This window comes from Varanus komodoensis, unplaced genomic scaffold (assembly GCF_004798865.1).
Source record: "Varanus komodoensis strain SLA01 unplaced genomic scaffold, ASM479886v1 scaffold18_1, whole genome shotgun sequence".
Classification (NCBI taxonomy): Eukaryota; Metazoa; Chordata; class Lepidosauria; order Squamata; family Varanidae; genus Varanus; species Varanus komodoensis.
Genome location: NW_025335548.1, coordinates 1,906,037 through 1,922,395, shown reverse-complemented (window position 1 = coordinate 1,922,395; position 16,359 = coordinate 1,906,037). Strand labels below are relative to the sequence as shown.

General features: G+C 41.8%; 1 protein-coding gene across 1 annotated transcript in view; it reads left to right on the top strand.

The window, feature by feature from the left end:
• The window catches only part of PDE11A (phosphodiesterase 11A), a 194,144-nt gene that overhangs the window by 119,501 nt on the left and 58,284 nt on the right, over positions 1-16,359 (top strand). The gene's annotated exons all lie outside the window — the stretch shown is intronic.

Below are 16,359 nucleotides of genomic sequence, written 5' to 3'. Positions count from 1 at the left end.
CTCAGTTTGGGGTATTGTTTTCCTCCTTATGAGTGCAGTTAGATCTTTAATGGTTTGGCAAATAAATTGTATACACATTTTCTTATGCTCTATGGTCCCACTCTTGTGGGAAATAACTCTTCTATTGCTCTTGAAGCTATTTATCTACTTTACTGTTTCTGTAATTGAAATAAAGAACCTTATAACATCATTAATACCTGGCAAAGCCCCAGGAGAAAATAAGATGCTTCCAGAAATACATTAGTACTTCTTCAATAGGTGTGCTCCAATACTAGCTGAAATGTTTATTCAAATCAATAGCACAGGTGTATTTTCAGCCTGTTGGAAACTAAGCATTGTTGTTCTAATATATAAAACTTGTGATAAGCAGTATCCTAAGACCTATCAATCAATAAGTCTTTTGGACATTGATTTTAAGTTGCTTAGCAAAGTTTTTTTTTTAAATAAAATGGAGGATTGGGGGTCTTCTACCCATATTATCCACCCCAAATTGGCTGAATTAAGGAAAGGTCAGTCATTGTTCGACTGCTTATTTTTTAGCTCAGCAAGGCATTGCAGAACCTATTAAACATCTTTAAGTTGCCTTTGTTGACCTGGCTGCAGCCTTTGCTTCAATCAACAGAAACTGATTGTGGCATAAATTTGGTAATACTGTACCATAATACAACTGCGAGAATAAAAGTGAGGATTTCAGGTTCCATGACTGACCCTATTTCCACCAACAAAGGAGTAAAGCAAGGGTGTCATTTGGCTCCAATATTACTTAATTTATATTTAAATAACACAGTTTCAGAGTTATCTGGCCCTTCCATTGGGCCAAAATGGTTTCTGTTATTTTATATGCTGGCAACGTAACTTTACTATCACTTACCCATATAGGTTTATTATTTTTTTATTATTATTATTATTATAACATTTCTATGCCGCCCCTTGCCGAAACCTCGGGGCGGCTTACAACATGATAAAATACATTGAAATAATGCTAGTCTCATTTTATAGTGCATTGAATACTAATTATGCTAAAATGCTGATGGTGTTTGGAAAAAGACACTCCCATTTCTGATGGGGGGTTGGGATACCAGTTGAGGGGTAACAGGTTGACCAGTGCCAGAAATTCAGATATCTTGGCATTCATTTCACAGTCTTTTCATGGAAGGCTCATGCAGAAGCAATTAAAGCAACAGCATTAAGAGCTACTGGTGCCATTCTTAAATTATGTTGTACTTCAGGGGGAAATTTAGTTGATCCAACTCTAAAAATCTTCCAAAGTAAAATAATTACCCCAATTTGGGGTTGAGAGGAACCTTTAACTACTAACTTGGGATCCTCCAAGTCAATTTTTTATTTTTATTTTTTAATTTACCTTCTGGCCTTCCACTGCCCTGATTTGGCTTTCCTTCTATCAGAGCTCATATTCATTGTTATCTGATTAATTATTGGTGAATTATAAAATATTTTCTGCTCTTTTTTTTCCTAAAATATGATATGAATAGTTGAACTCTAAAGTGTCAAGTTTACGAGATCATCACTTGCGCCAATCCTGTACTTCAACTGATGTATTTTCCACCCTGAGTTCAAAAGGCAGACCTCATTAAAGTATTTTTAGTCATATTGTTAGTTTGAATAGACGGGCTATTAATAATGCAGATTTTTCAAAATGGTACAGACTTTATCATAATGATCACTAAACCACTTATTTGACAAACTGTACAGTTTTAAAGCCAAGGCAAACTTTCACAGGTATTTGTTTTCAAACTATACCAACAGCCATAATTGATGACAGATATTCTAAAATTCCCATAGCTCAACTTCTGTGCATATCTGGTACATCAGAGATTGCAGATTTGCCACAGTGTTTGTTGTATTGCCCTTATACTCTGAACCAAGGTCTAAAATCCGAGGTTTTATTTTGTTCCACCTGTATGGTAGTAAATACTATCGTAGAGAAGATTTTTGTATCTTTTGCCTGATAGAAATTCTACTGTAGCTCAAAAAATTTCCCTTTTTGCTTTGGCCCCATTGAAAATTCATGCGAATTCATGCAAAACTGATTATTAATGACACAGTTTACAGTTTTAGAATTACCTTAATTTAGCAGTATTTCTAACTGCATTAATCCTTAGATAATAATTTATTTAGCATTGTTTCAAGTTGTGTTTGTCTCACTTTGTTTTAGTTACTTTGTATGTGAATGTTCAATGGCCCAAGCAAGTATAAACAGACAGACAAGCCCTTGTTTGTAGTGAGGGTTTTTTGACCTATTAAGGGTTGTTGTGCCATTTGAACTTAGACTACCTGACCCATTCTAGGTCTGTCCCCTTAGTTACAGTTTGCTTGGCGAGAGTGGCAACATTCCTTTGCCATTCTTGACAAGTGGCTACTGGGAGAATACCTCTCTCAGCCGTTCCCAAAGTGCCCAAGTGACATTTGGGTCAGATGGCAAAGGCTCCCCCCACCCTCCAGTTGCAAGGTGTTTGCAGCTCACCATAGGTTTTTTACACTTTTTGGTTTAGATGCCAAAGCTGCCTTTTTTGGTGGGGGGTGTCCATATCTGTCGTGCTGCTGTTTTGCTACTGTTCACATTTTGCTACTGTTCCTAAGGCGCTGGAACTTGGTTTGAAGGATTGCATGCAGGTAGCAACCATGCAACACCTGTTCATGTGCAACTCTGCATGTAACTCAGAATGAGCTGGCATAATTGTATTTCCACGTCATTTATGTACTTGTTAAAACTAACACCTTGTTAAAACTAATTGGAAATATATTAAAATTAGAAATTATTTATTTTCTCCTTTTGATTAATACCAGTTTATTTTAATAATACTGAAATAGTCTATGGTTTTAAAAATAATGGTGTGGATATTTAAGTTCATACCATTTTAAAATATATATGTTGTTTTAAATAAGATACCTATACTGTCCTAAAATGTTTTCATTAATATGCTAGTTTGTCTCCTGAAGCATTTGAACGCAAGCCATGGATCACATTTCAGCTACAGTCTGAACTGTTTTAGGAATCTAACAGATGAGATGAAGCAGTTTGGCCACTGGGTGCCATCCTTGCTCCATGTTAAGAGAGCTGCTATAAACATGAAATTTGAAACAATGCAGTCTTAATGTAAATCCAGATCATGATCGTGTTTGCACATATACAGGTGCTGGGGTTTGGCAGCAGCACAGGCGGTCTTGTGTTTTCCCTCCACGTAAAAACAAGAAAAAGAGAAAATTCGGAGAACAATCCTCCCTTGTTGGGTTGATAATATAACCATGGCACTTGTATCAAGGATGTTTCTCCATGGATCACTGCAGTAGGCCTGCTCATGCCGCAGCCCTAATACAACACCCATGCCAGCACTCACATTCTTCTAGACATGAGCTAGATTCTGCCGCTCCGTCTGTTTGCAGTTCTACTCAGGAATGAAGTACCTTGAGTGGGTTGATGGTTTACTATGTAACAGCAGCCAGAAACAGTATTAGAGACTGAAAAAATGAGAGGCTCACACCCATGGGGGGTGTACTCAAATTAATATGCTAATTTATATATGTTCTAAAGTTTGTTTGGGGCTGCATATGGAAGAGCCGAGCTTCCAGATCTAGCGGCAGTCCCCTAACACGACCTCAGATCACAGCTATTCTGTATGCATCTGTAGCAGAAAGCAGACCAAGATTCCCCACTTCCGCAGCCCACTGGGCTAAAAATCCTGCCCAGTAACTCCCTAGTTCCAGAACCCTGGACTGGACACTGGCTTCAGCACACAAGGAACCCAAGGGTTGGGGAAAATATTGCCTCATTACAAGGATAAAATATAGGGGGGAGAGGAAATGGAAGGGGATTTGGAGACCAACAAGATTACAGCCAACCAAGAACCCCCAACTTGGACCTAAATAAAGCTCAGCCTAGCCTCAGCTCTACACTCAAATACTCTGCCAGCATCAGGCACAGACATTGCAGGTGAACATAGCTTTCTTCGGCATGGAGTATAGCATCAAAAGTGGAACCACTCCTCAAAGGGGCCCAGAGCCTGTCCAGGCCCCTGGATTTGCCCCTGCCCCACCTGGGTCAGCTCACCCATGAGGTGATGTGATAGACTCCAGGTGTAGACCATTTGCTCCTCATGGAAGCTATCTCCTGTGTCCCAAGGTTGTAATTTACGATGTCTCTTCCTTATACAGAACAAAAGCCAAGCTGAGCCTCCCTTGACCGTGGGTGCAAGGCTGGCACCTGGGTTTTCCAGCATTTTACCGCTTGTGTCAGTTAACCCTTCCCTGCCTCTCAGCACTCCTAGCATCATGCTACAGCATCCACAGCTGGAATGGGACAGGGCTTCTAGGACAGGGAATGGATAATATCTAATTGTGTAGGCAGGTTTGGCCTCTGCCCACCTAATCACCCCAAATCTTAGAAATTAGGAGTTTTTCTATATGAGACTGTTATTCCACTGTTAATCCATGGCAGCTAGTTTCTGTTTTGGCATAGAGGGAGGATCTGAAAACAACATAAAGGATGTTTCCTTTTCTGCTTTTCCACTAAATAACCCCTAGATGGCACTGTGATACAGCAGAACAATGCAAATATTCAAGTAAAGAAGCCAGTTATTTCACTTTTGCAATTAAATACTGCATTTCCCCACTCTTTAATAAAAAAAAGCAACAACCACTCTGTTGAACCAGAAGTGAAACTTTAAGGTCATTATGTTATCTATAATAACAAGCACATAACAAATGTATTGTTTAGAAAAGCCCTGAGTTGGATTTGGCCTGCACTATTCCTAAACAATAGCTAAATCAAAAATTCCAGAACTGTCTGCCAGGGCACACTAGCATTCTATAACAAAGCTGCTGGTTTGCTGCAAGAAACTAACTAAATAACAAAAGCCAGCCTCCTATGAGTTCAGACTACCAAGCTGAAAGAGGAGACTGCCACTCTGTGGTTGCTTGCTTGGCCCTTTCTTGCTTTCTTCTGGTCAGTTCCCTCATCTGTATATTGGGTACAGTAGGAGAACTCAATGTCTGCCAATACAAACATGCAACAGAATTATCCATTCTTAAAGGAGATGTGTCCAGAACAGTCCCTTACTCAGACACATGGGGCGGGTTCCTTTGTGAACAGGTTTTCTCTTACACAGGCCAAAGGTGCAACAGTGAAAAGTGGTTCTAGCGTGAACCCAAACAGTGATTGGTTCAGGTGACAGGACTGGGGGAATACTGGGCTAAAGAGGCAGAATCTACTCCAAAGGACATACTTTGTTTCCCTTAATTCTTTTAAATAAAAGCTGTTAAAAGATTAGTTTATTTAGTTATTTTTGTAGTTCCACAATTAAGCCAAGATTGTGCTTGGAGCACACAAATTTCACAGCTCTAGTACAGATAGATTTTCATTTCCCACAACTGATTACTTTTGTCCCCCCCCCCCCCGCACCCCTAGAAAGTCTCCCAGAAAAGAAAGCCAGGAAAGTTAAAGGTGTGTGACAGAAACTGGCAAATATGTCACCAGTGATAATCAGACATAGAGAATATACATGTTAATACTAACAGCAGTTCAGTTCAACATCGGTGATTCCATATGCATTCCTTTTACAGCTAGGCACATAGACAGCTTTGGTAAAAGAAATACTCTAAGAGATGGAATGTTAAGTCTGTAGATAATATCCATGGAAACAGAATGAGATTCTTTAAGCCTATTTTAATTGATAGATTTGAAAGTGGATGACAGCTATCAACATACCTTTATTAGGATAATTTAAAAATCACAAAATAATGGCTAGTTTTCAAGTGCATCAGTTCACAACATCAGGATATAAGCAAGTATAGCTATAGTTGAGACTTAATTTGAGTTTCCTTTAAATTGCAATGTAAATATTAAGCTAAGCATTTAAAACATCTCTTCTGTCTCGCATCAATAGCATTCGTAAGAGTCCTTAAGTTTCTTCAATAGCTACATGCAGCTTCTCTGTGGGTGAGTGTTGATTGTCTGGGTATGAGCAACTCTGATGCGGATCCTGTGAGAATGCATAAGTGATTCGCCTCCCTGGAAATGGGTCATTTTTTAAAACTTATTTTTCAATTTATATCCTGCCTTTTTCCTACAAAGGGCTCAAGGCAGCTTACATCATTCTCCTCCTCCATCTTATCCCCACAACAACAACCCTGTGAGGTAGGTTGGGCTGCAAGTCTGTGACTGGCCCCAAGTCACCCAGCTGGCTCCATGGCTGAGCGGGGACTAGAACCCAGATCGCCTGAGTCCCAGTCCCAGGCTCTTAACCACTACACCACACTGGCTCTTTTAAACATTTTAATATGATTGTCTCCTGTGCAGCCCGATAAACCCAAAAGCCTGTCTAATCCCAGTGGACAACCAGGTGCCACTGAGAAGCCCACAAGCCAGGAATGCAGCCGCCGCCTCCTGTTCATGTTCCCCAGCCGCTGTCGCGCACAGGCATGCTGCTTCCAATACAGGGAGTAAGGTACAGCCTTCGCACTCAATATTTTCCTTTTGCCTGTTGTCCTGAATCTCCTACCCTTCAGCTTCATGGGATGACCCTGAGTTCAAGAGTGCTGACATAATTTTTTTCACTTTTTCCATACTATGTATAAGTTCATGCACCTCCATTACATCTTCCCTTCACTGGTCTTTTTTCTAAGCCTAACAATGCCAAATATGGCAGCTTCTCTGCATGGGTGATTGTCTTTTCTGCCATTTTGGTTATCTTTCTCCAGGTCTACATATCCTTTTTGAGTTGCCAGAACTGTACAGAGTATTCCAAGTGTGGCCACACAATACATTTGTTTAAGGGAAGTATGACAATTGCACTTTTATTTTCATTTTGTTTCCTACTTGTGGACACCATGGAAATTGCTTTTTCCACCACAGCATCACACTGGGTTGATATATCCATTGAGCTCTCCAAGCTCAAGATCTTTTTGTTTGTCAGTTCAAGACTCCATCATCCTATACATAAAGTTAGGGTTCCTCCCACTCCTTATGCTTCTCTTTACACTTGCTTGTATTAAACTGTATTTGCCACCTTAATGCCCACTCCTTTAGAGAGAGATCCTTTTGGAACTCTTCACAAGCTCTCAACTTCCTTTTCTGTAGTCAAATGTAATCAGCAACTTGACCACCTCACCCCTGCTTGCAAAGCATTTGTCGAAAAACAATAAACATTTTATTTCTTTATTAGATTCATATTCCACTTTTTTCTTAAGAACTCAAAGCAGCTTACACCATTCCCTTCCTCCTACTCTCAATCGTAGCCCTACAACAACAGCCAACCATTTTGGTCCCTCCCCATGGTGCAGACATGACCTTCTACATGTAGCCTTGCCAAAATTTATTTATTCATTGGATAAATAAGGAAAAAGCAGAGTATTAAATAAATAAATCCCACCCTTTTTCCTTTCAACAAACTTGAGGCAGCTTACATGATTCTCCTCCTCCTCCTCCTCTAATCTTATCCTCCCTTGTGTGGTAGGCTGGGCTGAGAGTCTGTGACTGGCCCAAAGTCACCCAGTTGGCTCCATGGCTGAGTGGGGACTAGAACCCAGAATGTCTGAGAACCAGTCCCACATTCTTAACCACTGTGTTACACAGTGCACTATACCACACAGTATAAGATTAAAAGGCATATGCATCTGTCCCCAATTTTCCTTCTATTTTCATCCCTTTTCTGCAGAGGAAGAATCACAGAAATTGGACACAGAGTCCCTGCCTTTTCTTCTCACAGACAGTCCCCTGAAAATGCTCCACAGAGTCAGGAGACCCTGCTGAATGAACTTTGGTGTCTAGGAGAAGGGGGGCTGGCCACATCTGGCACAGAGGTAATCTGGAAGCCGAAGACAGATCCTGGACCAAACATAATGTGTCATGTGAAGAACTGGAGAAACATGAGGGCTGCCCCATGCATGGTTGGCAGCCAGAGTACCCAGACGACCAGATTGACCCTCCAACAGCAAGACAGATGGTGCAATCCTAGACATACGTAGGAGTAAATGCCCTTGAGTTAAAAGGAATTTACTCCCACATAAGTGTGCATAAGATTGTGGCCTGAAACAGGTTGAGAAGTGAGACAAGTTCTCTCCTCCCTTACCCACTCTACCCAAAACCCCCCAAAATGATAAACTTTGCCCCTTATTCACCTGGACAGTTACAAGCATCCTTAACACAGGGCGGTGCTTTTGCCTTTTTGTATAGTCAGATCAGGTGACCAAGAGGGCTTTTTGTTTGTTTTTCAGAAAGTAGATGACATTAGAGGAAAATTAAGTTCACAATCACGCTGCTTAAGATGTGATTTAATGATGCAATTTACAATTCAAGCCCTCAGGGTATGCTTAAAAACAAAATATGCCTTGGTAGGTTTGACAGAGACTGAAAAGATGAACAGGAAGATAAAATACATTTTGTAGGACAGCTTTTGTTGTTTTCTAGGGCTTGTATGCAAATGCATGTTCCATGTTTGGAGATGCTCTTAATATGATTTATATTCAATCTAACAACCTTCAGCTGCCGTTGTCAATCAAGTCAAGGTCCTGAAATATAATTTTCTCCCTTTGGGGGCTCTACTCCTGTGGTATATTTGCATAAACTCTTCTGCCTGTCATTGTTCTGCTATCTTGGCCTGTCATGAACAAAAAAGGGAAAAGAAAAAAGGGAGAAGAAAGAATGATGCAATGCTTAACGAAATATCTTCATTCCAGTGTCTTCCTCCTCTTAACATCTTCCCAGCACCCAAATTGCACGAGGAATTTCCTTTTTGTTGGGTAATAAAAATGCAGGGACTGCAGAGAAATAAGAGCAAGCAGTTAATGTTTCTGATGTACTTTGGAACTTTGGCCCTTTAACAGTCACAAATACAGTATTTGTTCAGACAGCATCTCTATTAAGTAGAATTCCTTCCCTTGACAGCAGAGCAGACCGGTACTATCCTAACCTGCTCGTGTGCTTGCCAACAGCCATAGGGGCAAAATACCGACTCCATTGTGCTGGGATTATAGACAGGGTGTAAACTGTTCAGCTGCTTTCACCCCCGTACTACTGTAAGGAAAGTGGATTAATTAAAGCTCTCTGGAGGAAAAATAATCAGGAAAAAGGCAGAGATATATTATTCAATAATTACCACATTTCTGTGCAGTCATTCCTCTGAGGAGGTCATGGCAGAGTAACCTGTAGGTATCTCATTTTACAGATTCCTCTTTCTTTAACATCCTGGACTCTCCCTTCCAACATTCAGTGCACTACCAAGTCAGTTAGCAACTCAGTCTTATCCATGATAATTTGAAAATAAGTGCTGTTGGTTTCAGTGTAAGAAAGTTTGCATAGGATTGCAGTGTTTTGTAACTTGCGGGGTTTTTTACCCCAGGAACTGGAATTTCTTGGGCTGGTCCTGTGACTTAGTGGCTGCATTCATACAACATGACAAGCAACCCTGCATGATTACCATGGTTTACACTTTGGGTTATTGTTGTTTTTAACCATGATCTACCTGAAAGAAAATCATGGTCAGATAATCATGGTTTATTGTGGTTTCCACCCTTCCTGCTCAGTCTGCTTCTAGCCCATCAGCCACTGTGCTGGAAATTCAGCCCCAAGGTATATCATTCCCTGCCTATGTTGCCTGCCTCTTCCTCATTGGTCCACACATAGAAGCTGGATGGCTGGAATGGTTTCTACAGCTGCTACTCTTTCTAGAGAATTCTGTGGTAAACCATGACCCTGGGTTCAGACAGCACAGCAAGCCATGGTGATACAGAGAACCAAAGAACAAGCCATTGTTTTTTCCTCCTTTCTAAAGACCAAACTTCACCAGGTAAAATACCATGACAGCATGACAAGACAACATGACAGACCAACAATGCATGTTGTATGAACCCAGGCAGTGTGTTTCACAGAGTATGTTTCCTTGAAGACTTGGAAACAGAGAACCACATGCAGGATGCTCTGAAAGTCCCCCGTTTCTGTGCTGAAAACATGTCCCCTTGCTTCCCCATCTCCCTACTGTGGGGTGAATTCATCAGAACCGGAAAATGAGATTAAATTACTTTTGTACCAAATTACTGTCCGCGAGGCAGGACTGACTACCCACCTGCCTGTCTTTCCCACAGAGGAGCCTGTGCAAGGTAGATCACAAAGTGCCACAAGTGAAAAACCGACCGTAGCTATTGCCAGAGTAAGAGCTTCATAATGTGCATTCTGTGACTGATCTCCCTGCTCCCTCCTCAGGCCTACACATGGGTTACCAAGCAGCTTTGGGGTTTCAGTGCTGTTTCAAAACTGTAGTGTAAGGAGCTTCAGCAAGTGTGCAAGTTGATGTGCACACTTAAAGGGGTGTGTTACATTGCAACCCATACCAATAAAATGCATGATAGCTAAATAAAGAGATATTATACAAACATTTTCAAGAGTAGGGGTATAGTGAGGGATAGTTAAAGGGTTAGCTGTTGCTATGACAACAGTATAGGAAGCAGTTCAAAGCACAGGAGGTTCTAGAGGAGGGTCAGGCAACTGAATGGCTGGAGACCAAACCTGGTCCTCAGGCATTTCTGATCTGACCCCCTTATGTAGCATCTCAACTCACAGACCACCCTCTTATTGTGTCTGTCCCCTTCTTTCTTTCCTATGATCTAAAATAAGGACTTGGGCCACTATTGATCACAATGTGACTAGCAACCCAGGTTCTGAGTTCATAGCCCAGTTTTCCTGAGGCACAGAAAGAAAAACAGCATAGATGGAGAACTTTGACAGAGCCTCTGTTGCTTAGTTTGTGGAAGAGTGGGGCAAGGGTTCAGGAGTCTTTTCCCTTTCAGCTTGGGTTGTGTGGGAATGAGTCAGTGGGCAGTGCCAATGCTGATGTTTTTTCAGTCCCAAGATTCTTTGGACGATGCCATGATAGCCACGGGTATGACACGATTACTGTGGCAGTTGATGTAAGACTGGTATGAATTCGTAGGTAGTAGCGTGTTGCTATTTGTCTGCCAAGGCGCTGGCAAAACAATGACTATAGGAGTTTCTGTTCCACTTGCTCTTCGAAAGAGTAAGAAGGATCTGGCAGTGCAGCTTGAAATCTCAACAGGCATTTCTAGTGAAGTATTATTGGGTAACGTTTGTGTGCTTGCTTGTGTGCCTGATTTGTTTGGGGTATTGGTGCTGGTGGGTAGATGCACTCTCTCTCTCTCCCCCTCTCTTTCTCCCCCCCCCCCCCCGCAGTCTGGTTCAAACACTCCAGCACTTAATTCATGCCAAAACCCCCAAACTAGCAAGAGCAGCCAAGGTCAGAAGTGCCTCCTGCTGGATGTAAGTGCTTGTGGCGCATTTGTAGCTGCATGAGGGCAATGTTAATTGATGTGCCCTGAATATGTGTAATTTGCATTTTCTGGCTCAGTTGTTCCTGCACCAGCTTCCAGAGTGCTTGTTCGGATGCTTGAGGTGGCTCTGAAAGCCAGAGCTGCACAGCAGGGTAAGGGAAGGAGGGGTGGGGGGAGACGGGTTGCAACATTCATTTCCCTTTTTAAAGGAAGAAGCGCGTGCCTGCAGAGGACACACAGAGAATATGCTGCTCCCAAAGATTCACCTTTGTTTCTAGCACTGTAGTCATTACAATTGCTGGGCAAAATGAGCAGAGCAGGAGTCAGGATAATGGTCTGCTTATGAAGATGCAAATGATACAACTTCTGAAAGGAAGATGCAGTGGAATGATGAATAAAATCTGTGCAGAGCATGGAAGGTTTTCACATTTCTCCTGTTTCTGGGTGCACTTTGGGATGAACATCTAAAGAGTAAGAGAGGAAAATGCTATTGGAAGTTGGGAATTTCCATTCTAGTCTTTAAAATGTGGATGTGTTGTGACCCTTTTCATGGTTGCTGTGGGGGTTAATGGCTGTTCCCCATTATAGTAACACAAAACATGACATGTAACATGTGTAAAAGGCATGTGCTTGGGACCAGAGCTTAAGTTTATGGTCTTCTTGTTATGGCTTGTGCAATCCTTACTTCAATCCATATCATGGCAGAATTGAGGAGAAAGCCCACTTTCTGAGCCCACTTTATGTCCATGAAAGGAGTAAAGAGTGCCTTTTGCACCATCAGTGCATCCCAACCGTGTTGCCACACTTCTCAGGTGGTTCTTGGCTTTTTTCAGGCGACTCCGATTTCATTCAACTCTTGATTGCTTACTGTGTTGCAATCAAGGCTCTCAGTATGTTAAGGCAGGACTTCGCTACTTGGGACTCCATAGGCAATGCCAACCAGATGGTGGAAATGTCCAGGGCATTCCAGTTCCACCCAGGTGGATTCCTTCCATCACTTTCAGTCTTAAACCCTGTCCCCTGTAGGAGCCCAGGTACAAAACCTCCACAAGCTAAATTATGGCCATGGGCCAGAGCCTCCATACCCCTAAGCTAGTCCACCCCTCTGTACAGTGCAGGTTCTGGAATGCAGGATGGAGCTGCAGCATCCCTGGCAGGTGGCTGCCCACACTCTGCTTAAATATATCCTAGCAGACAACTCTCATAATGTTTAGCTGAAATCTGCTTCCCTTTTAGCCCTTTTTGTGCCAGCAGCAGAGAACATGTCTGCTTCATCTTCGGCATGACAGCCTTTCGGATATGCAACTGCTATCACGTCTCAGCTTAATCTTCCCTTTTCTAGGCTAAACATACCCTGCTCTTTCAGCTATTTCTCATAAGGATTTCGTTTCCAGCCTTCTCACCATCCTGGTCACTCTTCTCTGGACATGTGTCAGTTTGCCATATTCTAATTCCTTGCAGTCTGAGGTGCCTGTGTTTTGTATTCCATGTTCTAATGAGCTAAATTTAGATAAATTTAGATGAGCTAAATTTCATGAATAAGCAAGGGCCAGTGGTGCCGTGGTTGGGGTTGTGAGAATGGAGCTGTGTTAGCCATCTTAGATTCCTCACAAGAGGAACAATGGTGGGATATAAGTGCAATGTAATAAGTGCTTACACATTTAGAAACCCACTTGTGATGGAGATGGTTATGGGCTGGCCTTCAGTGAATGAAACTATCTGTTCTTACAAAAGGTCCCAGAAAACAAAAATGAGTTCTGTGTTGAAATAGATTAGACATTACATTGGAACGCTCCTTTATTCTGTTCCCCATTTGCCCATTTTACTTTAAGTTGTGTTAGAAAGTTTCCTTTAGGGACCAATGTCCTTATTTGTGCCGCTGTAGATCTATTATGAGGCAATGCTGATTCAGCAGTGTGAAGGGCAGAGAGACACCATCAGTCAGCAGGACACAGTAACAGATGGAGGCCTTTAAAACTAAGTTTGCTCTGGGTGTTAAGGCATCCCTTGCCTGAAACAATTAGATACGCAGTCCCTTCAGAGAGAGGCGTGAACATGTGTGCAATTTTAATCTAATTTACTGAGGTACCTCAAGCCTGAGAAACAAGAAAAGTTTGGCTCCTGAATGCAATATTTCACAATAAACAAGCAAAATATCAGTTAATTATATTTTCCCATCAAAGGATTCAATGACATTTCTTTCCCTAAAAGGGTCGAACTAAATATGACATTAATCACACTTTATATCCCGTGCTTGTGACTGGCCAGGCCTCGTTATTTACTAAGAGCAGCTGCAAAGACCCCTGAGCTGGAGCAGTATTGAGACATGGGGTGGGGCGGGAGCCTTCCTTCGTGCTATTTTCCTGATAAAATTTCCCCTCCCCCAGCTGCTGTATGTTCTCTTGAGTAAATAAAATATGGACCAACAGAAGCTTTGGGTAAGCTTTGGGTAATGCTTAGAGTATGAAAATTGGAATGTGGAGAAGCAGTCAAGCCTCCTTAAACACAATAGACCCAGGCTAGATTGGAACCTTGCAGCCTTTGTAGAAAAATGTGCTTAAAGTCACATCTCCTTGGACTTGGACCTAACCTCATTCCCTCCAGGTGGTTTGGACTTCAGCTCCAGTCAGTTGTAGGCAGTATGGCCAGTGATCAGGAATTCTGGCAGTTGCCATCCAAAACGTTGGAGTGAACCAGGCTAGGGAAGGCTGCTCTGAGACAGAAAATGCCTTAGTGGACTATGGCTTTTATGGTAATTAATGAGGGTCAAACTACACATGACCATAGGGGATCTGTTATAATCTCCTCTGGTTCTCTGTGTGTGCGTGCTTGGAGAACCATTTCTCTCAACCATTTAATTCTCCATATGAAGCATAGATATGATTCTGACTCTTCTGCCATCATGTTTATTTGTGACCTGAGAGCAGATTCGATTTTCTTCTAAACACCATTTAAGTCTTGGGAAAGCATTGAAAACCCATTGACTTCCTGTTTTCAGTTGTCGGTGCCCCCCTTCCCATTAACCAAATGAATAGAATTTTCTCCTGACCTGTGAGTTTCTGTCTGGCAAACTGGAAAAGAGGAGTGAAAGCCAAGCAATGCCTATAGTTAGATTAACAGAGCAGGTCATACAGTGACAGGTACCTGATCATGACAATAATGATGGATCCTAGCAAACATGACTTGATAGCGAATGCCAGAGCATGGGTATCATCACCGCAAAGGCCCTTTTTCCAGTAGGCACCCGCTAATCCTCAGACAGTGGGAGCCCTTGGAGAAGGGCTTCCATGGAAAAAGCAGGTGGGTCCATGGAGGCAAATGCATTCATGCACCTCCACATCATGTTCTGTTTACTCTGAAGCCCAGTTCTGTTATGTTCTGTGGGACCTGGCTATGACTAAGGAAAAGTGGATTGTGCTCAGTACGTTTCTGTGCGATATATTGTGCCTCTTTCCTGCAATGTATGGAGCTGCCTTGTCATAACACAAGCCATTTTGCTAGTCCATAATATTTGAACTGGAAAACCTTTTCCAGACAACTTGGATTTTTAGGCATAGATAACATTTTTTTAAAAGAGTACTGTAATTTCCATGGTTTTCTTTTTCTTTTTGTACGCTTACTCTACTTCACCTCAAATATAGGGGAATGACAATTGATGTTGCATGCATATAATATTTCTCCTTTCCTACATTATTCAAATTACTTGCAGCCCTCATACATAATTCTGCTGTTTCTTTTATTACTGCTGTAAAGCAAATGGTTATTTTATACAAATGTTACCTCTTGGCTATTAATTCAGTGATTATTTTGGATTATGGCACTCCTGTTTAAATATAGGGTGGCAAGTCCTCATAAATATCAAGAGTGACATGGAAAAAATGCCTTTGACTAGTTCTGTGCATCTTATTTCTCAGTTTGAGCGATCCGTACAGTTTATTCCACTGGTAGTCTCAAGCAAATGTATGCTACCAGTATTAGCATTTTATGGTCATGCTTTCACAGCCACTCACTCAGTGCAGCCTCGGTCAGTGCAGGCCAGCCCTGGCACCCACGCACACTGCATGTTTGACAGGGAGATCCTCACATTTGCTGGTCATGTCTGAAAGGCTCCTTAAACAGAGAAGATCATAGACTTTATATTTGTATTCACAGCATATGCAGCCTTCCTCTGCAGCTTCCTCCCTATATGTTACAAACAAGCATAGTCAACCAGCCTCGGAAACCATTGCATAGGCCGTGGGTACTGCTTGGGCTGTACTTGGTGCCTAGTCACATAAAGTCTCTTACAGTCTCCTCCAGCCTTCTCCAGCCTGGTGCTTTCCAGATGTGTTGGAGTACAGCTTCCTGCTTTCTTCCAGACAGCCATGTGATGTAGCAGAAAAATTCAACTAGGACTCCTGAGACCCAGGTTCTAGTTCTGTCTTGGCCATAAAGTAAAGAGTGACTTAGGTTCAGTCACTGACTCTGAGCTGAACCTACCTCTCAGGGCTGTCATGATGATAAAAGAAGAGAAGAGAAGAAACATGTAACAGTGGGATTTAAATGTAATAATGTAATGAATGAATAAACCAGGAAGGGAGCACCCGACTGGGAAAAGTCAATCAACTTTGTGGAACAATCACATATGTAGATGTGGTGATTTGCCACAAATGCTTTCATTGCAACAAACTTTTTAAAAACTTGGAGACATCCTTTGCCATTTCTCCCTGAAGAGCAACCCTGCCGGCCTGTTTATTAATGCAGATCTTCTGGATCTGCCATGATGGAACCGGTAGCTCTTGAATTGCTACATTCAAAGAGGCACAGTGATGCTATACACATGACTTTTTTAGCATGCACTGTAAGAAAAGAAAGGGCATAAAACATCCCTTCTGATGAATGATGTAATGAATATGCATTGTGGATGGCAGCCTATTCTATTGCAGCAAAATAAGCAAAAATGACAGACCATATTTCCAATTTTTCTGACTTAGAAAAGATAACCATGCAGAAAAAATGGTTTTGTTTTGTTTTGTTTTGTTTTGTTTTTTTGGTTTTTTTTTTTTTTTTTTCCAAGCAGAG